The sequence below is a fragment of the Tamandua tetradactyla genome, chromosome 7 (genome assembly GCF_023851605.1).
Source record: "Tamandua tetradactyla isolate mTamTet1 chromosome 7, mTamTet1.pri, whole genome shotgun sequence".
NCBI classification, from domain to species: domain Eukaryota; kingdom Metazoa; phylum Chordata; class Mammalia; order Pilosa; family Myrmecophagidae; genus Tamandua; species Tamandua tetradactyla.
In genome coordinates this window covers 143,778,141-143,802,384 of record NC_135333.1, presented here as the reverse complement: position 1 = coordinate 143,802,384, position 24,244 = coordinate 143,778,141, and positions in this window count along the sequence as shown.

Below are 24,244 nucleotides of genomic sequence, written 5' to 3'. Positions count from 1 at the left end.
TTATGTAGTACTTTGGGATATATGTTGAAAACAACCTTAATATGTACATTTAAAAAAATGGTTCAATATCCCACATTTGCATATTGGAAAAAATCTAATATTTTTCAGGAATGCTTTTCAATGTGTCTTTGAGTAGGTATACACATACACACATATGCAACAAGAGACTTATTTCAAGGAATTGACTCAAGTAATTATGGGGGTTGGTAACTCCAAAATCTGTAGGGCAGCCCATCAGGCTGGAAACTCAGGCAGGCGTTAATGCTGCCATCTTGAGGCAGAATTTCTTCCAAATGATTGGACGAGGCCCACTCACGTTTGATTAAATAACTGAGTACTAAAGCCTATCCAAGCTGACATATGAAACTAACCATCACACATGTATTTCAACACTTATCACATCATTTTCACCAGAGGTTCGTGGTGGTCACTTTGCACATTTGTGACTTAAGGTGACCAAAAAGGTAATTAGTGGATACTTTCCCCTTCTAATTTTTGAAATATATATTAATTACGTATGTAAATATTATGTAACATAATAACTATTATGTAATTACTTATGTAACTAAAATAGTTACTATCCATCAGAATAACATATGCGTAGGTATAATCTCCAATATTTTTATATTGTCCTGTTGTGAGACCCAGAGATACTGTAATTACGTATCATACATTTCAATCTATATATACAAGTGATACTTTTGAAGATTTTAATAACTTAGGTGATAGCATGTCACAAACTATACGTTGCTCATTTAGGCAGAGGCCATGGCCTTATTTCTGTCAAAAATCCCAGTCATTGAGCAAGATTCCCCAATATTTCTTAAAGCTTCATGGCAGTTTCCTGATACATTTTGGGGAAATGGAGGAAAGGCTCCATTAAGGAAGTCATTTTTCAAAAAACATTTTTATTAAGAAATCTTTACACATATATACAGTTCATACATGGTGTGCAATCAATGGCTCACAATATCATCAGATAGTTGTGCATTCATCACCATGGTCATTAGAACATTTTCATCACTCCAGAAAAAGAAACAAACAAACAAAAAAACTCATAGATCCCATACCCCATACCCCATCCTCTCATTCAAGCATTTCAATCTGTCCAATTTATTTTACCTTTTAAGGGAAGTCATTTTTGAGACAGGCGTTAAATAATGTTGAGCTTGGAGTAGGTAGAGATAGTTAAGGATCAATGGTTGAGTTTGTGAAAATTTTATTCTAGGTAGTGATAACACCACATGCTGAGAAAGTATAATCATTAAAAATATGATATATGATGTCTAGGATTTGCCTTGAAATATTTCAGCAAAGGAAAAAAGAAAAGGGCAAGACCAAGTGAATATGGTAAAACTTGTTAATTATTTAATGTCTGTGAAGGGTATGTGGTAGTTCATTGTACTAACATCTCTACTTCTACATATGTGAGATTTTCTTATAAAATAAAAGCATTTTAATGTAAAAAAATATATATGTATATAGTAGGCAGCTCATCTTTCTTGAGCCCTCAATAACATTTTGGAAAACTGTGGGAAATAACTCTAGAAAGCTATTTTGAGGTTATGTTGTGAAAAATCTTGATTTTTCTGTTTTAAAATGTACAAATTGCTATGTTTTGATTTTTTCTTTTTATTCTTTTCTTCCCTAAAACTATCCATGAGTCCAGGAAGTCAGCTTGTCTTTCTGATACAGTGGGCTTGCAAATGCCAGTCTAAATGATCTATTTCTGATTTATTTAAAAGACAAATTTTTTAGTGAACGTGCAAAATGAGAAACGTTTTATCTGCTGAATAAATTATAACACAAGACAAAATTACTGTATCTACAGATACAACTCTCAACAGTTTTGATTCCTTTGTATAGACTTTATAGACTATAAAGGATTTAAGTTTTTCTTAATTAGAACTTTCTTGAATACAGCAAGTCATGCAAGTCTAGATGCTAGTGATGAGTTTTCTCAGCTTTTGTTTTTCTGAAAATTTCTGCTTTTGCCCTTTCTTTCTGAAGATTATTTTGCTGGACAAACAATTCTAATTTGACACTTATTTTCTTACAGCATTTTAGAAAACTATTACATTTTCTTCTGTTGTGCATTGTTTTTGAAAGAGGTCTATAGAAATTTAATCTCTGTCCATTTAGGTTTATCTTTTTCCAGTTTGTGAATTAGATTTATTTATACCAAGATCTTTATTTCTAATTTAATAAAACATCTGAGAAGTATCTCTTGTTTGGCCCAGACATTTAATGCAGAACAATATTTCTAAATCAGTGAGTGAAGAGAATTAGATTGTTCTTCCAAATAAGGATAATCCTTTCCTTTCTACCCTCTTACAAAATGATTCTATTTAATGCAGAGTATGTTCACTCAGAATCTAAAGAGAACGAATGACACTCAATATGGAACACAAAGAATGACATAAATGTTATATCTCCTTGGTGTGAGAGTCTGTCAGATAAAAACTGGGCTGAGGCTAGAAAATTTGGACTGGTTAAACTTTAAAGAAAAATATTACATAATATAACATAGTTTTCTATTAATAGTACAGGATTAGGTTTGTTGAAAAAGAAAATAAAATAGATTCATAAAAAATTTAGGTTATTATGGGATACTTTGCACTTCTTGCTTTTGGAAGAATTGCTTTATGGATTTCTGTGTTAGATAACTGTATCCTTTTGATCTTTGCAAGACTATTTAGAAGGTGGGTCTGAGTTAAAAGTCATTGCTGTAGGCTTCAGCATAGCCATAATTTATAAGGCACTTGCCAAGCTTTATGTCTATGGCCTGGATCTGTCATAAAATGAATGTTAACAAAATCCGACTGCTTCTGACATGTCCAGCATGCATTATAAGCAAACGACCTTACTCAGTTTGCTCTGAATAGGGACTAATTCATCCTTAAATAATATAAGGGAACGTTCAGATTATAATGGGCAGAAGAAACTGAATCTTGATCCAGGTATATTTAAGATGCATCTTAGAAGAAGTCTTATTATACAAAGGCCCTTTGCTTACATTCTTTCATAAAAAACACACTCCATTAGTTTCTGTGTATTATACTTATCCTGGAATTCAACACTATTTAGAAAAATTTAGTTTAGTAGGGGGTTCTTAAATATTTAAAATATGAACTGCTATCTTAGAGCAAATAGAGATGTTTAAGACTTCATGATTAACAGATCATGAGTTGTACTTAATGAGTTGAAGTTAATCTACATGCAATTTAAAAAAAAATCATATTCTTCCTCTTTCTGCTGGATGATAGCTTCTTGAGGCAAAGGTCCATGTATCATTTGTTTTATAATTCTTGCACCCACAGTATCTGGCAAAGGCTTTGATGATTTTTAATAAGTAAATAATGAATGAAGCCTAAATCTTTTTTTGCTACCAGGACTGTTGCTGTTTTCGCCCTGAGATAGGAAGCCTGGAGGTGATTATTGTTTTTATGCTTTACTTGATAATACCTAATGAGTTTGGCTTGGAATGCCGATCTTCTACCACATAAACCTCTTTCTCTATTCTCATCTGTCCCAAACCCTCTCAAAGTACCTCCAGAAACCTCTACTCCTAGGAAAAATAATTCTCTTCATTCCTCAGTCTCATTACAGAACACACCATTTTTTCTCACTATAAATAAAATTTGTTGTTTCCCAGAATATGCGTGAACCCTACAGCCATGTTGAGTTGAGGCCACTCATTCTAATGATCACTTAATCCAAAAATGGGAGGGAAAAAGGCATTCTCCCAGTTTACCCTTTATATTTCTAATTGATTACTCTTCCATCTCCACCATCATGTAATGAGTCTTTATTCTAATCAGCTAAGGCATAGGCTCTTGCCCACTATTTTGATCATCTGTTGTCATCACATTTGTGAAGACACTCACACCTGCATCTCATCCTTTCTCTCTTTCTAGGCCTGATGCTATCTCTAACTTCAACGTCTTTACTTTAAATAACCAAACCATGGGCATACTGAAGATAGATGACCTGTCAAATAATTTAGAGTAATGCTCTTGTGTTTTTAGCTTTATATTTTCATTATATCCACCTGATATGTGAACTCATCAAGGTTTCTAATCAGCTTATTACATTTTCTGACAATATTTCAGCTCCTTTCTGATGATATCTCTTCCTTACTTAGAACCCTCAAATAGCTTCCTATTACACTTGAAATAAAAACCTAGCTTCTTACTTTGGCCTGCAAAGTCCTGAATTACTATATTATTTCCTAACTTTCTGAATTCTTTCCCTTCCACTCACTTGCTTGTTCTTCATGCTTTGACTTCATTGGTTATTTTTTAGCTCTCTGGAACAGTAAACTCACTCCTATTCAAGAGCATTTTCTGTTTGTTTTTCCATCAGCCTAGATGACCATCCTCTTAGATCTTAACCTGATTGCTTTTCTTTTATTATCGAGTTCTCAATTGACATGCTACATCTGCAGACCACTTTAAAAGAAGCAGCCTTCCCTGTTCAAAGCACGTGCCTCTGATTACTTTCAGCCACATTATTCTAATTTCTTCATAGAATTAATATCTCAAAATATATATATTTTTAAATCTATATATTTAATATCTTTCTCCTGCCTTCTTAGAGCAGAGACCTTATCTGCCTTGTTCATTCCTATCTATTCAATGTCTTAAATTTCAAGATTTAAGAATTAAGATTTGTTAATTCACATACCAGTGGTTAGGCTCCACCAAGACAGTGAACATTTATTTCCCAAGACTCTTCAATGTGCCTGGCACAAGTGGGCAGGGACAAATATTGCCTGAATAAATAAACCTTCAAAGGAAGAAATGTAAATAGCCAACAGCATATAAAAGCTTAAATTCTTAATCAAATAAATATATATTAAAACAATATTGAGTTACTACTATGCATTATTGTATGTAAACAAAAATACCACATACTATTCAAATGTCATGAAGACCTCAAAATATTCAGTCCCATGTGTTTAACTTCTAGGAGTTACCCTATGCACTCAAAAATTTTGCCCAAATAGTCTTAATGGCAGTAAATGATTGGAAACAAACTTTGTCTCAACAGCAGGGCATTGGTTAATACATATTTAAGATAGAATAATTAGAGTCATTTTAAATGACAAAATAATATACATCAAAATATTCTCCCTGGTACAGAAGTAAGAGAAAGATTCTCCTTTTTCTTGTCCAATACATTCTGTATAATGCAATCTTATTTTTAAGTTCAAATAAAAATTCCGCCTCATCACATTGAAAAAACATTCACTAAATGCCTAGGAGCCTGTGGTTCTATGTTAGAAGGAAGAGAGAGAGATTCTCATATTAAAGAATCTAGGATAAGTGAGTTTTAAAGATTTTTAAATATTATGAAATATTTATATTAAAACACCAAACTTATGTCAAAAGCAAACAGAAAAATACAATCATAACTGGATTTTGATAAAGAAGCAAAGGTATGTTCAATATACACCATTACGGGATAAAGATGAATATGTAGTGCGAAGATAGGATAGGAGAGCAGGACTAAATTAAGATCTATTGTCCTCACAGAAAATAACCAGCAATTCCACTGATTACAAGTCCACAATATCCTATGCAGCTGTGTTTTCTTCCTCCATGTTTTCTAATTGTGAGAGTCAAGCTTCTAAAGAGGTTTCTGCAGACTCAATAAAGAATTTACCATTTCTAAAGAGGAAGTCAGCTTATGACAGAGATGATTTCTGAGACTGTAGTATGCAAGTACCTTAAGAGAGCACTTTTCCTCCTATAGTCAACATTAGGGATTTTGTAGATTTTTTTTTTTAAACTATGGATTTGAAAATCTGCATAATTTGAAAGAAGCAAATATTTTCAAATGACCACCCTGAGGTCAACCAAGGCCTATGGACCCAATTCATTCAGGCTACCCCTGTTTTTATAAATAAAGTTTTACTGAGACATAGGCATGTATGTATTGTCTATAGACATCTATGGTTGTGTACAACAGTGGCCCTATGGCCCTCAGGGCCTAAAATATATATCATCTGGTCCTTTGCAGAAAAAGCTTGTAGACCCTGGGTCTAAAATTTTCTTTCCATATATATTTCAAGATAACTTGATAAAAATATTTTAAGGATATTTTCCATAGTGGATTATTGCTGTTAATTACCTGACACTATCATAAACCATAATAATGTTTCATTAGAAAAATTCCTCTCCTTTGTTAGTAGAAAATTAAAGCAGTGAATTGTCTTCATATCTCCTAACAGTAGTTCCTTCTGTCTATATTAATATCCTAATGTAGAATGTGATGATATCTACAATAGTACATTCTCAATGTATCCTTCATTGACATGGAATTCTGAAGTTAAAAATAGAGCCATAGTCCATTTGTAATTTGGTTATAACTATTTGATTCAGGTATAAGTAGAGTCCAATAAACTACTTTCATGAAAATAAATATTGAATGTCTTATGTATTCTGTAAGGACACATATGAAATATATCCATTTTATCTATCTTGAGTGAGTCACTTGATTACTGTTCCTACTTGCAATGAGATTTTCATCATATATGAATGTTTTTTCTATTTTTCATTGGAAGGGTCTATCACTAATATGGGGTAGGGAAAGAGCACCTAGGGCAATATTTAAGATTCCACAAGGGTTCTATATACTAGAGTAACTTTCCGGAAACTTAAAACCTCCAAATGGGTCCCTGGTCCACATAAGTCCTAAAACTTTGAGAGCCCAACCTCTCCAGAACATCAGATAGTTACATCTCCCTACCCTATATATGAATGCTTTTAATCAGATTATAATTATTTTCATAGACCAGCTGTGCCTGAAAGGAAACTAGAAAGAAACTGAAAGAAAATTTTGTGAAAATAAATCTGGATAAAGGCTAGAGAGAAAAATTTAGCTATGCCATAAAGCACAACTGAACCAACCAAAGGTAGGTTCAACACCATTCAGATAACCAACAGGACCTCAATCCCTGTTCCCAAAGAAAGCTCCACAGAGTCATGCAAGTTTCTCAGAGAGCTTATTGTAATAAGAAATCACAGTTTTGTCTCTATCGTCCCAAACCTAAGCATCGTTATTATAGTAACCCAGGCTGATGTATAATAGGGTGAGGCTAATTTGAAGGATTTAAGATCACAGGCACAAAGGGAGGGGCTGTAAGAATCAGTTGCAGGAACCATAACATTTTTCTTGCAGTCAAGGTGGGAATTTAGTGGTTAAGAGTTGTTTACTGTTGTCCTGGGAACCCTTGGTATGTGCTATGTGAAAAGTGACACTTTCCTTATAATATCAAATGCAGTTAACATTTAATAATCATAGCATTGGATATGTGGGGTTTCATGGTCACAGGAGATATGTTTTCCTATCTGTTTTTCCTGCCATATAAATATATATTTAGTCATTGTTGCTCAAAGGAATAGAGGAATCCATTGTTTAGAATTACAGGTACTCCAATGTTCATAAAGCCTCAATTGAAGTAATTCTGGCGGTTTTTGAATAGTTTATCTAAAGCTGAGTGATCAGCCGCAATTACGGAGAGGACTATAAAAGGCACACTTTTCACTCATGAAAACTGACAATGACAGATTTAGCTAAAATAAAAGTCCTTTTGGACTCAATAGAAAAATAGCTAGGAAGAGCCGACCTGCTTTCTGAAAATTTGAATTCAAATGGAAATTCTGCCATAACATCCTCTGATTATGTGCAATTCTATTTGTATTTTAGACTTGTAATCATATTTTCTACAAATAGAACATGGCCATTTGAGGCTTTTAATAATTTCTTCTACATTAGCCCTGCTTTTCCTGGTATACCAACTGGGTTTTACTTAAATGAAAGGATGATTTTTAGTATAATTTATTTTGGATATTTATTAAGCAAGAGTAATGTCAAATTTCATAAAGTGCTCAGTACTTGGTGAATGGCAAATATTTCACGGAATTAGAGAGACCACATGTCCAACCATGGAAGGGATTCCATCTTTAATGCGTAAGACTTTTATGTTATTAGTATATTGTCATTGCTAAGTCTTTTATTGTTACATAGCAGGCTGCTCTATTTCAATATCCCAAATGGCAGTTATATTTCCCATATATTCCATACAGAATTAGACTTATTAAGAAAAACGCTTTGGCAGAAAACTAGTGAGTCAGATTCCACTCTTACATAAGAATATTCCACATATATTTGAAAATATAATTCTTATCGTTTCATATTTCTCTTAGCTTACCTAAAGCTTTCAATTTCCTGTTGCATTTTGATGTTTTTATTTCCTGGTTATGAGAAGCTATGGACACACACTAAAGGTGTCCTGAAAATATAACCATAAACAATTTGATTATTTTAATGGCTCTTCCATAGGATGGAATTAAGTTATTCACATTTTTTCCTCAAAGTTTGTATTTTATAATTAAATTTTAAATAACTATTAAGAAATTATTCAGTGATTTCTATGAATAATACAAAATGTATATGTTAAATTTAAGAGCACTGGAACTTAGCCAAACTCTTTTAGCTGTATTCTTCAGATAAAAATTGGGCTAACTGATAGACTTCTACTTTAGAGACTGTTGAATTTAAAAGTAAAAAGGAAGGAAGCAATTCAGACTTGTTTACATGTGTTCAAATAGTCTATTTAGAAAGAAAAAAGTCCATGCTAGAGGAAGAATACTATAATTTTTCAATATCAGATACACCGAAATTATAATGTTTCAATTTACATCTATGAGAATATGTATCTTGATCTCAAGAAGTGTGTCAGTTTCAGAAAAGTTGTAAAGCGTTTAGAATGATGTTGTCTATGTAGCGAGTTCCATTTACTAAGAAGTTAAAATCTTTCATGGGTTGATTAGTTAATTATTGAGGACTACCAATGCAAAATACTACCAGTGCTACTGGATATAAAATAAAAGTGCTTTTAGTATCTAGCTGACTATAATATAGCACAAAAAAGTTTGTACTCATTTATACTCAAACATTGCTCTGATACTAGAATACAGCAATGAAAGAAAGAGAACTTTACAAAAGAGAACAGAGTGTGTTAAGTCAATTAGACCCAAATAATTACTAATATTTGCTTTTCTTTTTTTACAGGTTCCTTCTCTCCTACCCCTATTAAATCATAGCAGACTGGCTTGGTTGTAAGTGTCCCCAAACAAACCCATCCATCACTGCAAAACAGTCCTTAGAAATGGAGCATGAAGAATTCTGCTTCTGCTTTGCTCCTGGCATTGACAGAGTAGAGTTTTAATTTCTTTTTCCTACCCTCCAAAACACATTTATGCATCTCCAAACTTGCACTAAAACCACAATTACATTTAATCTAGGGAGGAAGAGGTTATTATTTTGTGTCTGATATGTTCCTGATACTATGCTAAGGCAAGTTACCTGTTTTCTCACTTTTAATTGTCTAAACATCCCTGTGAGGGACATATATTACAGCTGAACAAAACCATTCACTAAAGAAGTGAATTGATCAGTTAGTTATTTTTTATGCGTTAATAAGTTAGTAAGGAATGGAACTACCATCATATATGCTATTTTATTTCTCTATCATATTACTAGATGGAGTGACACATTGTGGTTCTTTATAAAAAGTTTAAGATAGCAATTAAATCATGAATCAAAAGTAATGGTGAAAAAAGCAAAATGGAAGGGAAAGTTGCAGGAGATAAGCTGTGGGAGACTGGAGGTGGATGCAGTTTTTGTACACTCCTATTGTGAAGTGCAGCATCTGTCACCTGTCTTTGAATCTGAGCGTGTTTTGCATCTCTTTGATCAAGAGGATACAGCAGAAGTGATTGTTCTCCAGTTTCCGGATTCAAGTCTTAAGAGTCTAGCAGGTTTTACTTCTCACAAGGCTCTCTTAAGGGAAAACTAGCTGCTCTTTAAGTCTGCCTATCCTGAGTCCTCCATGCTGTGAGAAAGTCCAAAATAGCAACGTGAAAAGAAAGTGATACTGGTTAGCTGCCAGTTGTTCTCCCATCCATGCCCAGATGACACTACATGTGAGTGTGAAGAAGTCATCCTCAATGTTCCAGACCCAGTTAATGCCATGTGGAAAAGATCTGAGATCCAAGACAAATGGCTATCTTAGTCATGTCTCAGGCAAATCCAGACAGTTGAACTACCCTTGCTGATGCCCAGCCACCATAAAGAAGAGAAACACCATCCTCTCTGAACCTGCCTGAATTCCTAATGCGCAGAATTGTGAGTATAATGAAATGGTGATTGCTTTATGTCACTAAGTTTGGGTGCTTTGTTAAATGATGTATAACCAGAACATAGTTTTAAGGAGTAGATTGGAGCTACATCAATTGTGTGTGTGTGTGTGAGTGTGTGTGATTTCCCAGTGGATAGTGAGAAACTAATAAAGGGAATAGTGTCAATGTAAAATGAGAAAAGTGGAAGAGAAAAATATCCTATTATCTTTCTCATCTCCTTAGGGAAAGAAGGGGAGGGCTAAATTTTTGAGGGAGTGAGATTTTTAAGCTTGTGAGTGGCTGTTATTCAAATATGTTTGACTTGCATTAGATTACATTTCTAAATTTACTGGATGAGAATTATATAGAAAAATAGACAAATAAATCACTTCAGAAGAGTGCATTCTAGGGCAGCTGTTTATTCTCTAGTCTCTTTTCAAAGCATTCCTTCTTCAGGAAGATGGTTGTACATGACCCGTATAAGCAACTGGAAGTCCTAACTCTTTCTGTCTCTAGTGTTTCAGAGTCGAAGGGTCAGTTGTGGGAAATTAACAAAGAATGAGAATGGAAAATATTTTCATGGGTTTCTCAGGTAGCATAGGCGATTTGGAGTCAGAGAAGCACGGACAAGTTTCTAAGTCAGTCTTCTCAAATGCAGAGAAAGAGTGACATAAATCACCAAGATGTTAAGATTAAAGGGTCCAGCACATAATACAGTAGTTATTCAATACTAATCCATTTCCATTCTCTGAATCCATCAGATTAAATAAAGAAGCATCCAAGAGTGGGGCTGCCTCTGTCTACTTAATTGAGGAAGTCAACGAGGACTTTAAAATAGCTGGGGAAATCATCTGCTCTAATAGTCACTCAAGCATGATAATTGACAGTGTCATGCAGATTAGCCAGACAGGCTGCAGAGCCATTTTCACTGAGGTGATGCACAGCAGTTTTGATTAGTGAGCAGAAACTCAGGGTAGGCATGTGGCTCTGCCTTATCTATTTGAATGCCAGTGCATGCAGCAGAGTATTAGCAAAAGATATGATTTCTTTTCTTTCCTTTTATAAATGAATTGAATACTGGTACGTTCACTTAGTCTAAATTATGTTTTCTTGTTTCACATCTTTATTGTTTTTTAATGCAGTTTTATTGCGATATATCATATATTCACATACCATATAATCATCCAAATTGTACAATCAGTGGTTCACAGTGTCATCATATTGCTGTGCATTCATCACCACAATCAATTTTTGATTTTTTTATTGCTCCCCTAAAAAACATTAAAATAAGTTCAAAAGTAAAAATGAAAAGTGAAAAAGAACACTCAAAACATTCCATAACCCCTGCCCCATATTTTTTTATTTTTTGTCTTTTTTTTCTTAGTCATCTGTCCATACATTAGATAAAGGGAATGTCAGTCACAAGGTTTTCACAATCTCACCTTATTAAGAACGGTATAGTTACTCAATCATCTTCAAGGATCAAGGCTATCGTGTTAAGAGTTCAACAATTTTAGGTAGTTCTCTCTAACTGCTCCAATACATCAAAAACTGAAAGGGGATAGCTATATACTGCATCAGAATAACCTCCAGAATGAGGTTTTATTTGAAATCTCTCAGCCACTGAAACTTTATTTTGCTTCATTTCTCTTCCCTCTTTTTGTCAAGAAGGCTTTCTCAATCCCATGACGCCAGGGTCAATTTATCCCCAGGTGTCAGGTCCTGTGTTGACATGGAGATTTATACCCCTCAGAGTCATGTCCCACTTAAGAGGGAGGGCATGAGTTCACCTGCCAAGTTGGCTTAGAGAGAGAGCCCACATCTGTGTAACAAAAGAGTTTCTCTGGAGGTGACTCTTAAGCAAAATCGTAAGTAGGCTTAGCTACGCCTCTCCTTTGCAGGAAGAAATTTCAAAAGGGCAACCCCCCAGATTGAGGCCTGGCCCACCAAATTGGCAGTCCCCAGTGCTTGCAAGAATATCAGGTTTTCCCCAAGTGGGGAAGTTTAATATCTCCACCTTTTCCCCTAGTTTTTCAAGGGGACTTTGCAAATACATCTTGATTTTCTGCCCCGATTACTCTGGGATGTATCAGGACATCCCACCAATCTGTACAAATTTACAGGATCTCATTCCCTAGTCAAGGTTCCATGTAAATATGGTATTTGAATAAGCTGACCATACAAATTAGATTAGATATGGTGCTACAGAAAATGTAAATTTTGCACCAAATAAACATCTCTTCCTTTAAAATACAGTCAATATTATTTTTTACCCTTTAGCCTCATTTACCTTACTCCTACCCAAATCAACTTCATTCGTATCTCTAATTGAAGTCTGGTCACTTTTTCAGTGTTTTTAACAGTTGTTGAATTGAGTAATGTTGACTTTCATGGCTGCAGAACTCTAGCTCTGTGTCTCAATGTCACAAAAATACCCAAAGTTCCAGGGGCCAACCAGGTTATTTACAAATAACTCAGAATTTAGAAACTAAAGTTATCACTCTGGAATACATGTGACTTCTGTGAGAGTTTATAATCTAGGAACCTTCATAATCTGCCACAAAGAGTAAGAAGCAATGTTAAGCATAATCACTGCCAAACATATCCTTTATAATCTATACTGAAGTTACTAAAATAAATGGCTAATTTTTAAATTGTTATATAAAGCTAATTGAGTATATGCAACTCCCTTCTGTATGTTCAGAACATTTATTTTATCATTTTAAAATGTGGAACTTTTTATTATTGGTCTGTTCTATCATCTCTCTTAACCAAATCTTTGACAGAAAAAAAAAAAATCAGGTTGGCACGATTTTCCCAGTTCAAAAATGTTTCAGTGACATATTAAGCTAATGTTATTTTTACCAGTCAAAAATATTGTCTTTTTCGTTGAGAAAGTTTTACTGCCATGAAGATTAATGGAGGGTGTCAAAAATAGGAAAACATGCCAGATATTTTGTATGTTTTCTGTCAATAGGTCATTCACTTATTCAGTCATTCATGAGGTTAGTTCATTCTTTTAGAAGCAGTTGAGTCCTAATTTACATTTTCATATATTTAAATGAACTAATTACTGAAAGAGCAACCAGAGAATTTTAAACTCAGCCTGGTATGATAACAAATGTGGAGGCAAAACATGACAGTTCTTCCTGTAAAACTGTCTAGGTCTCTTGATTTGAATACCCAAGATGCACTGGAGTTATTTATGAAAAATAGTCAGAAGTTCCTTCAGCTGTCAAAGGCTGAACTTTGCTGATTTACTCTACCCAGTTGCTTCCATCTGTAGGAACACTGTGTTATAGCTGAAATCTTCAACCTAATTAGAATATTCACAAAAGGGAGCTCTACTATTCAAAGTGAGCAAAATAAAGAAGTAAGACCTGCCAGAAATGTAAATAACACTTTTATTTATGTCCAAATTCTTAAGAATTGTATCTTTTCCTGTGTGAGCTGTCGAAAAATAATACTTTATTGGCATTACACTAAGTGTTTTTGTTATGCTGATAAGAATCATGTTATAAATGCAGAAAGCATGTTTGCCCTCGCAGGGGAGACTTACATTATTCCTCCACAGAAGCACAAGCAGGCTCTGTCAGCTGGCCTGTGCTTGGGGCGTGGAGAATTAGCTAACACATAGAAAAGACACCATAATTTGGCTACCTACTTTCAGTGTGTCATTTTCTTGCTTTCATCCTCCAACCCTTATTATCTTCACATCATAGAATTACTAACTAGTGCATGTATACCTTAAAACCATTGAAAAGGTGCCCATTTGAAGAATGTTCTCAGGTGGAAAGATTGGTTATTCTGATGTCTCCTAGCTCTGTTCTCTTTTTCCCACTAAACCTCAGGGACAGTGAAGGGGGGCTTTTATGAAAATCCAACACCCTCTGTCTCTCAGCTGAGGCATGACAAGAGCACTCAAGAATGGGTCTGCTGCCTCCTTACAACCAGTGTAATCCTAATGTGTGCTCTGAGTTCATTTCTTCATATATAGTAAAACTTTTATTAACTTTTAAGTGTTCTTCGCTGATGTTGGAAAGCAATAGAAAGTCAGGCCTCATTATTATGTATATAGGACTCAAATGTATATTTAGACCTGGGCTTTATTTAGTGTTGCTCTGACCTGCAAAGTACCTATTGTCCCATCTGGTAGGAGCATCAGGGAAGTCCCACCCAAAGGGATAACTCTCCTCCATTTAAATTAGCTGTTAATTGCCTTGCTTTTTTTTTTTGTCAATATATAAAATATATAATAACTTTATATATTCTCGTGAAAGTAACAAGAGTATCACACTCACTTTTTGTGGATTACAGGTCATTATCCCATTATCTTCAATTAAGTTGTTTTTGATTAATAATTTGAGAAGAAACAATGTTTGCGATTGATCAACTTTATGCAAGTGGCACATAGGTGACTTCCATGATGTTGTCATTTGTAAATGACTTTTCCTCATATAATTCTATTTCTGTAGTTCTGATTTTACTAGATGGTTAAGTATAACAGAACTCATGCAATTACTCTAAAATATGCAGTCTTTCTCTATCTTCTCCCTTTTCCACATTTACATGCATTGCTTCACTCTCTAGCAAGGTAACAGGCTATTTTCAGACACTTCAGCCTATTTTTTTTTCTTTCCATCTTCTCTTTTGCTTCCAACAGAATAAAACTTTCCAAAATAGGCTTGTGAACCAATGCTTGTGAACCAACTGTCTATTCAGCTGACCTATTTCAAATGCAGGCTTTTTTATGCCTCTACATAACATCTCTTGCACTAATATGTGGATATGTTTTCACACAGAGATATTTATGTGCAATATGCAAACAATTATTCTTATCCCCTGATTTACAAAAGACACATACTTTTCAATATTATTTAGTTATTTCATTTTAAAATGTCTTCAGTACTATGTTCCCCTTAAATAAGACAATTTGTAATTTTTCTGAATGTGCTCTAAGATTCTTTCACACATGTATGATTTCATTTGCACCAGTTCCTTCTCCTAACCTGGAGATTCTCTGGCATGCCTCTTACCATGTCTATCAGTTAGTTCCTAGAACAGATGAATTTGTCATTGCTAGGCTTAATTGACTCCTTGATGGTATCCATTAGATTTGGCCTTTCCCTTCCTTGGACTAGCTGACACATTGTTGGCATTTCCCACATTCTATAGTATTTAGGTATTCTTTTTGTACATGGGTTTTCTCTTTATGGTATATCCTCTAAGGAAATATAACATGCCAACACCTTTCTATTCAGTATAGTATATAACACAATTTTTATATCATAATAACAACTTGCCTACATTGGGAGGAAAAGATAAAATTAACCAAAAATGTAATAAGACTGCATCCTCAGGTGTTGTAACTCAGAACATCTGGAAGATGATTTCTGCATAAACCTAGGTCTTGAGATCTGGTTACCTTCGTGTAGCACTCATCTTGATAAAAAGTTTTGAAAATGGAAAGGGGCCTTTCTGATTGTTAGCCATGTTTCAAGTAGCTTGTTTTGACCACTGCAAATTTTCTATCTTATATAATGTGTAGGCCATGGTGTGGGCCAAATTTGCACATATTCTGTCATTTAAAATACCATTGATTAAACACAAAGAATTCTAAGGACTAAAGAACAAAATACATATCATACTTGTTTGTAAATTAAATTTAGTTTATAATGTTAAAATATTCACTTTATGTCTACGCCTTCCTTTGCAAATGGATTCTTAGTGTTACGGAAAAATACACATCTTGAATGTTTGATAGTGAGAATAGTGCTCCCAATTTGCCTACTTACATTCTCCTGAGTAAAATTCCACCAAAATTGCTTGAAATTAAGATTTTGAAAGATATGTTCAAAGTCAATTTTTAGATAGTTATAGTAGGTCAAGCTAAAGCGTTGAATTGCAAAATAGGAATCACACTGTTTCAGAGAAATCTATGCAAGCCATGTAAAACCTTATGAATAATATGACTAATTCATAAAACTCATTATTACCAGTGAAATGACCAATGAATCAAGCTGAACAGGCACAATTTAAGAGAAAATCAGATAGTATTGCAGTAGAAAATGAGCATATGTTGATGAAAAGCAAGACATATGGTGTACCTTTAAGCTGAGCTCATCCACACAGAAAAGACATATTGTATTTGAATAGTGTGTGTAATATCCCTACTGTAAAAGAGGCATTTTAAAATTTTTTCCACTCAAATGGACAGTGATGAGCTTATTTATTCAGCTATTATGAATACAGACCCGGTTCTAGGCACAGGGAATACAGATGTGAAGAATGTGTGAAGCGGTGAACATATGTTCATTTTTTTTTTAACGTCAATGGGTTCCTAATGATTCTTATGTATGTGGCCTGTTGGTGCTATTGGGAGCCACACATTCCAACATGAGGGGGGAAAAATCACAGGGCTGCAAGAAAATGGACTACAAGACATGTTTGAGAACATTTTAGAAGGCCTTAATTTTCAAAGAAATAATGTGGCATTCAACAAACTTCCTATAAACAATAAAATGTCCTGGACAAATAAACGTAGGTGTTGATTAAAAGTTTTCATCTGGGGGACTTCCGGAGAAGATGGCGGCTTAGTAAGACGCGCGGGTCTTAGTTCCTCCTCCAGAAAAGCAACTAAAGAAACAGAAACAATACGAAACAGCTCCCGGAGCCACGACAGAGACCAAAAAGACAGCGTACCCCATTCTGGAACGGCTGAACGGGCAGGGAGAATCTGCTGCGGTGAGATACCCGAGGGGCGCGCGTTTTCCTGGCCGGGGAGGCTGGCGACTGGGGTCCCCTCCAAGCATGTGGCTCCCCGGTCTGACTGGGAATGTTGGATAGCGGGGCCCTCCCGCCACGCTTGGCATCTCGGGCCAGCTGGGCAATTTGGACCAGCACTCTCCCAAGCCGCGGCTGGCGACCCCCACCTCCACGCGCGGTTTCCCAGGCCGACTGCGAGATTCAGATTGGCAAGTTAAAGGAGCCACAGCATCTTTTACTGGTGGGCCCCGCAGACAGACGAGCGCCATGAGCGCCACCTACTGGGCAGGAAAAGAAAAACAGCCCAGAGATTTCACAGAAAAACCTTTCAACCAGCTGGGTCCCACACCCAGGGAAATCTGATCAAATGCCCAGACACCAGCAGAAAATAATGGATGACGCTTGGAAAATTGAAGATATGGCCCAGTCAAAGGAACAAACCAATAGTTCAAATGAGATACAGGAGCTGAGACAACTAATGCTGAATATACGAACAGAAATGGAAAAACTCTTCAAAAACCAAATCAATAAATTGAGGGAGGACATGAAGAAGACATGGGCTGAACAAAAGGAAGAAATAGAAAATCTGAAAAAACAAATCACAGAACTTATGGGAGTGAAGGACAAAGAAGAAAAAATGGAAAAAACAATGGATACCTACAATGGTAGATCTAAAGAGACAGAAGCTACAATTAGTGAACTGGAGGATGGAACATCTGAATTCCAAAAAGAAACAGAAACTATAGGGAAAAGAATGGAAAAACTTGAGCAGGGGATCAGGGAACTGAATGACAATATGAAGCGCACAAATATATGTGTTGTGGGTGTCCCAGAAGGAGAAGAGAAGGGAAAAGGAGGAGAAAAACTAACGGAAGAAATTATCACTGAGAATTTCCCAACTTTTATGAAAGACCTAAATTTACAGATCCAAGAAGTGCAGCGCACCCCAAAGAGAATAGACCCAAATAGGCGTTCTCCAAGACACTTACTAGTTAGAATGTCAGAGGTCAAAGAGAAAGAGAGGATCTTGAAAGCAGCAAGAGAAAAACAATCTGTCACATACAAGGGAAACCCAATAAGACTATGTGTAGATTTCTCAGCAGAAACCATGGAAGCTAGAAGACAGTGGGATGATATATTTAAATTACTAAAAGAGAAAAACTGCCAACCAAGACTCCTATATCCAGCAAAATTGTCCTTCAAAAATGAAGGAGAAATTAAAATATTTTCAGACAAAAAGTCACTGAGAGAATTTGTGACCAAGAGACCAGCCCTGCAAGAAATACTAAAGGGAGCACTAGAGTCAGATACGAAAAGACAGAAGAGAGAGGTATGGAGTAAAGTGTAGAAAGAAGGAAAATCAGATATGATATATATAATACAAAAGCCAAAATGGTAGAGGAAAATATTATCCAAACAGTAATAACACTAAAAGTTAATGGACTGAATTTCCCAATCAAAAGACATAGAATGGCAGAATGGATTACGACCCAGCAATACCACTGCTAGGTATCTACTCAAAGGACTTAAGGGCAAAGACACAGATGGACATTTGCACACCAGTGTTTATAGCAGCATTATCTACAATTGCAAAGAGATGGAAACAGCCAAAATGTCCATCAACAGACGAGTGGCTAAACAAACTGTGGCGTATACCTACGATGGAATATTATGCAGCTTTAAGACAGACTAAACTTATGAAGCATGTAATAACATGGATGGACCTAGAGAACATTATGCTGAGTGAGTCTAGCCAAAAACTAAAAGACAAATACTGTATGGTCCCACTGATGTGAACCGACATTCGAGAATCAGCTTGGAATATATCATTGGTAACAGAGACCAGCAGGAGTTAGAAACAGGGTAAGATAATGGGTAATTGGAGCTGAAGGGATACAGACTGTGCAACAGGACTAGATACAAAAACTCAAAAATGGACAGCACAGTAATACCTAAGTGTAATGTAACTATGCTGGAACACTGAATGAAGCTGCACCTGAAATATAGTTTTTTGTTTGTTAAAAAAAAAAAAAAAGAATTAAAAAAAAAAAGTTTTCATCTGGGCCTCTTTATGCTCAAATACCCAAGCAATAGTTCATTAACTGCAACCATGTTTGCTCCTTTTCATTTCAGTTCTATTTTAAGCATGTCAGAGAACCAAGTAGGACATTACAAAAGGGTAAAAATTAGGGCAGATGAAGGATTTTAGGACAGTATGTAAAGCTACTTTGCATCATGAAGATTCTGCTAACATAGAGGTTAGATTTTACTAAGATAGAGGTTGTTGATGTGTGGTAAGCCCTTCCTTACTCTCCCTGAAGAAATCTAACACTTATCACCTTTACTTTATATTAGAAATGCGATTGTAATCAGAAATGACTCTTTACAAGATGGAGAGAATGTTTACTCAGGCTTTTGAGCTGATTTAAGTTCAAATCAACATCAAGACACATGACAATGCAGCTCTCAATCTGTTATGTGGTAGAAATCTAACAAAATACCGCTGCAAAATTGCCTCTAGTGTCCGTGACTTGCAAGTCATTTAAGTGCTTCATAGAGGTTTCAGCATTTCGAAGGATTTAGAGCTAGTCTCAGACCAGTAAGTACAGAACCTAAATTAGACCTTATATAGCCAGGCAGCTCTGTATATATTCCATGGAAAAGTGAAAAATGGGATAGGGGATGAGCTCTGAAATTTTATGAAGCACTTAATCACTAGAATAGACTACCAGAAAAAAGAAAATCTCTAGGATGCTTTCTCCCTAACTAGATGGGGAGCTCTATTTTATAGATCTGTGACTTTTTAATTACAGTGACCTCATATTCTGTTCCTTTTTGTTCTCACACTTAGTAGAGTATTCTGGCTTCTGTGGATGCCAATGCATGTTGTTGTATTCAATAATAATTAGAGAAACTGGAAGATAAAGCTAGAAAGCAGAAAAGTTTTGCTATAGATCTAGAATATTAAAAAAAAATGAAATGGAGACTAGATTGAGACATTAAGGATACAACCAGTGATATTTATCTGAATTTAAAACATTTTGGTCATTCAGTGTTCTCAGGAATAGATTCTCAAAACATCAATGCATCAACGCTTCATTTCATGATATATCCCTGTTCATTTGGAGTTGAAAGCATAAATATTAGACAAATGACCCAGCTTCCCCAGTCTCTACTAATGGTACCAAGTGATATGGTTGTGGAAGAACATGACAGCGTTCAAGTCAATGTCAAAGAAATTTGAGATTATATTCCACATCTCTCTGCTTTTTTTTGCTCACCTGATGTATAAAAACATAAAAACTGATCTAAGGTTCTATTTTGTTTTAAAACCATATAGCTCTTGAACTATTATGTTCAAGAAAAATAGATAAACACTAGGAAAAAAAGAATTTTTGGAAATATCACTTAGGATTTTAAAAACAAAGGCAAATGCCTACAACATGTAGGAAACATACTGTGTTCCATTAAGGAGTTGATTAAGGTCTTTTAAAATAATGTTTTATATATGCTAACATAACCCTTTAAACTCTTTTCACTCAATTATATAACCCAGAGCGCAGTAAGCTTAAAATCTGAATCTAAGAAAATTGGATATAGCTTTAAAAAAAATCACAAAATAGCAATTAAGTCAAAATAATATTAGACATCTACACAGAAATTGAGCTTTCCAAATATCTTTGCATATATAATCTCATTTCATATAACCAGCAACCAGATGAGACATTTTATTTTCCATTTTGCAAATGGGAAAACTAAGGCCTGTGAAGATTGAATACCTTCTTACATTATTTGTAAGAACTAGAGCCGAAATCTGAATTAAAGTCACTTACCTGACTGATTTCCTAGTGCACTTCAGATGGCACTATATTACTCTGAATTTAGCCATGCAATTATTCAAATATGTTGATTATTTGAATAATTTTTTATCATTTTTATCTAACAGTATATGTATTAGTTTGTTAATTTGCTGGAATGCAATATACCAGAGATGAAATATCTTTTAAAAAGGAAAATTAATAAATTACAAGTTTACAGTTCTAGTGCGAAGAAAATGCCCTAACTAAGGCACCGATAAGAGATTACCTCCATTCAAGAAAGGCTACTGCTCTCCAGAACACCTCTGTCAGCTGGGAAGGCATGTAGCTGGCATCTGCTGGTTCCTTGCTCCTGGGCCACGTGGCTTTCAGCTTCTGTTTCCTGTGGGGACCCATCCCTTGGCATCTGTAGGCCTTCACTTAGCAACTCTGGGACACAACTCTAGGTTCTGGCTTGCTTAGCACCTCATGGAAAGGCACGGGGTGATGTCTGCTGATCCCAAATGTCTGGGTCTTGTGTTGACTATGTCAGCTTTGAAGTAACTGTTTTCCAAACATCTGCATTTGCTCTGAGGTTTCTTCAAAATGTTTCCCCTCTTAAAGGACTCTAGTAAACTAATCAAGACACATCATGAGTGGGCAGAGTCACATCTCCATCTGTGACTGGGCGCATCACATCCCCTTGGAGATAATCTGATCAGAAGTTTCTGCTCTACAGTATTGAATCAACATTAAAAGAAAGGGCTGCCCTCCACAAGATTGGATGAGAATTAAAACATGGCTTTTTTTGAGTACATAATAGCTTTAAACCGGCATGGTATATACGAATTATAGAACATTTAAGTATAGAGTCACAAAAAGAAGTTAGTAAAAATATCCAATTGTACCACACCATCCTGTGAAAACATGTTAACTTTTAGGTGAATTTTCCCTTAGACTCTGTAATACACTTATATATGTATTTAATAAAAAGGATCACAACTTACATTCTGCTTTATCATATGCTTATTTTTTCTACTGTCATATATCATGACCTTATTTCTATGCCATCACATGTTCTACAGAATTATTAATAGGCTCTGTGCCCATTTTTTTCATCGTGTTCAATAACGTCATCTAAACAAAGGAATCTTCTGAGTCCTGTGGTGAGGAATTAGTCTAGTATGAAAACTTTTTACATTGCATAAATCAAAATTAGAACTACATAACATCTTGGTTTCTGCTTCTTGCTGGGTGTTCCAGAAGTCTCAAGAATGGAAACACCTTTTAGTTGTCCCTCACAGCTGATAGGTGAAAAGAACAAGATGGAAAATTTCAGAAGGCAATTTCAGTACGTTTTAATGAAGCTCATTTCTCAATGAGATGTGATGAATGGCAGATACATTTGTCTCAGTGACAGCTATTTTTCTAAATTGCAAAGATATTTCCAGGAAATATTCATTCAGATATTTGTTGAAAAAAATTTAAATATCCTGAATTATCAGATTCACTGAATATTTGTATATTTATATGATTAGATGATGTAATATGTCCAAATTACAGAGGGATATCTCTTAAAGGTAGATAATCTCACTTGAATGTAAGATTTGTGAATGATATTTATTATCATTAATTTTCTAGAAATATCTAATAATATTTTTATAGCAGGAACAACTTTTTTTTAAAGGATATGTATCATCTGACTTCAAGGTTGAAGCATCATTCCATTTTGCCTAGAACTGAGGGATCTTCCAAGACATGGCTTTTCAGTGCTAAACCTGGGTAAGTCTGGGACAAACCAGGGTGTTTGGTCATCCCATCTACTTCGATCATATAATCCTGTCACTAGAGAATAATTGTGATGTTGTTGGGAGTGTGAAGACAAAGGTCTGTAGGCAAATTAAAAATCAAAAGTAGCAGAAATTGTCAGAATGACAAAACTTACAAACAAGGGTAGATTTCTGACCAGTCCAAGAAATAAGTAAACAAGTAAATATTAAATAAATAAAATTCCAAGAAATTTATTACTGTTCTTCCATGAAAGATCTGGTATCACTGGCAAGGTATGATGCTCCTCTTAGGACTTAGAAGGTACGGTCTTTACACTTAGCATGTGATGCTTGTGGTAAATTAAACATTCTTTAGGGAATCCCTTAAAATACATTTATTTTCTTTTAATGTAGTACTGAAACTAGAATGTTTAAATCTCCAATAAAAATTACATTTTTTTCCCCAAGAATTCAGTAGTAAACAATTAGAACAGGAGAAACAAACCTCAGTTGTCAGGTCAAATTGAAAAGAATTTAAAGAAATATTTAAGATACATCATGCTCCAAACAAACCATCTGACATGATTGATGACATGATTGTCTACTTAGAAAATCCCCTAAACATCTATGAAAATTAATGAGTTTAGCAAAATCACAGTATATAAGTTCAATATGCAAAAGAGAATGCATAGCAATATATTAGCAATTAAAAATTTAAATTCAAAGTTCAAAAAATACCATCTATAATAACACTAAAAAATGAAGTACTTAGGTACAAATCTAACAATTCATGAGCAGAATCCACATGACAAAAGCTTTTTTTAAAAATTTATTTATTAATTAAAAAATTAAGAAACCAAATAAAACATCAACATATATAATCAGTAATTCACAATATCATCACTTAGTTGCATATTCATAATTTCTTAGAACATTTGCATTAATTAGAAAAAGAAATAAAAAGACAATAGAAAAAGAAATAAAATGAACACAGGAAAGAAAAAAAAAAAGATTATACCTACCATACCCCTTACCCCTCTCTTTCATTGATCACTAGCATTTCAAACTAAATTTATTTTAGCTTTTGTTCCCTCTATTATTTATTTTTATTCCATATGTCCTACTCCTTTGTTGACAAGGTAGATAAAAGGAGTATCAGACACAAGGTTTTCACAATCACACAGTAACATTGTGACAACTATATCATTATTGAGTCATCCTCAAGAAACATGGCTACTGGAACACAGCTCTACATTTTCAGGCAGTTCCCTCCAGCCTGTCCATGACAAAAGCTTTTAAACAGTGGAGAAATAAATTAAAGACCTAAATAAATGGAGAGAAATACTATGCTTGTGGGTTGTAAGATTCAGTATTCTTTAGATGCCACTTCTTCCCAAATTGATCTATAGAATCGGTGCAAACGGCCAAAGTCCCAGCAGTGTATCTTACAGATATTAAAAAGCTGATTCTAAAATTTAGAAGTGGTGTAGTTGTAAAAGGCAATCATACCCCTGGCAGGAACATTTGCATTTATTTTATTTTAATTGAATATAGTATCTAAGCATACAATTTAACAAATAAAGTCAGCACTATTGCAATTATTACTCAAGTTAATTAATTGAACATAATCAGTACCTCAAAAGTCATCTCTGTCATAAATCATCCCCATATACGCTGGATTTATTTCTGGGCTTTCTTTTTTGAGCCTTTAGACTATTTGCCT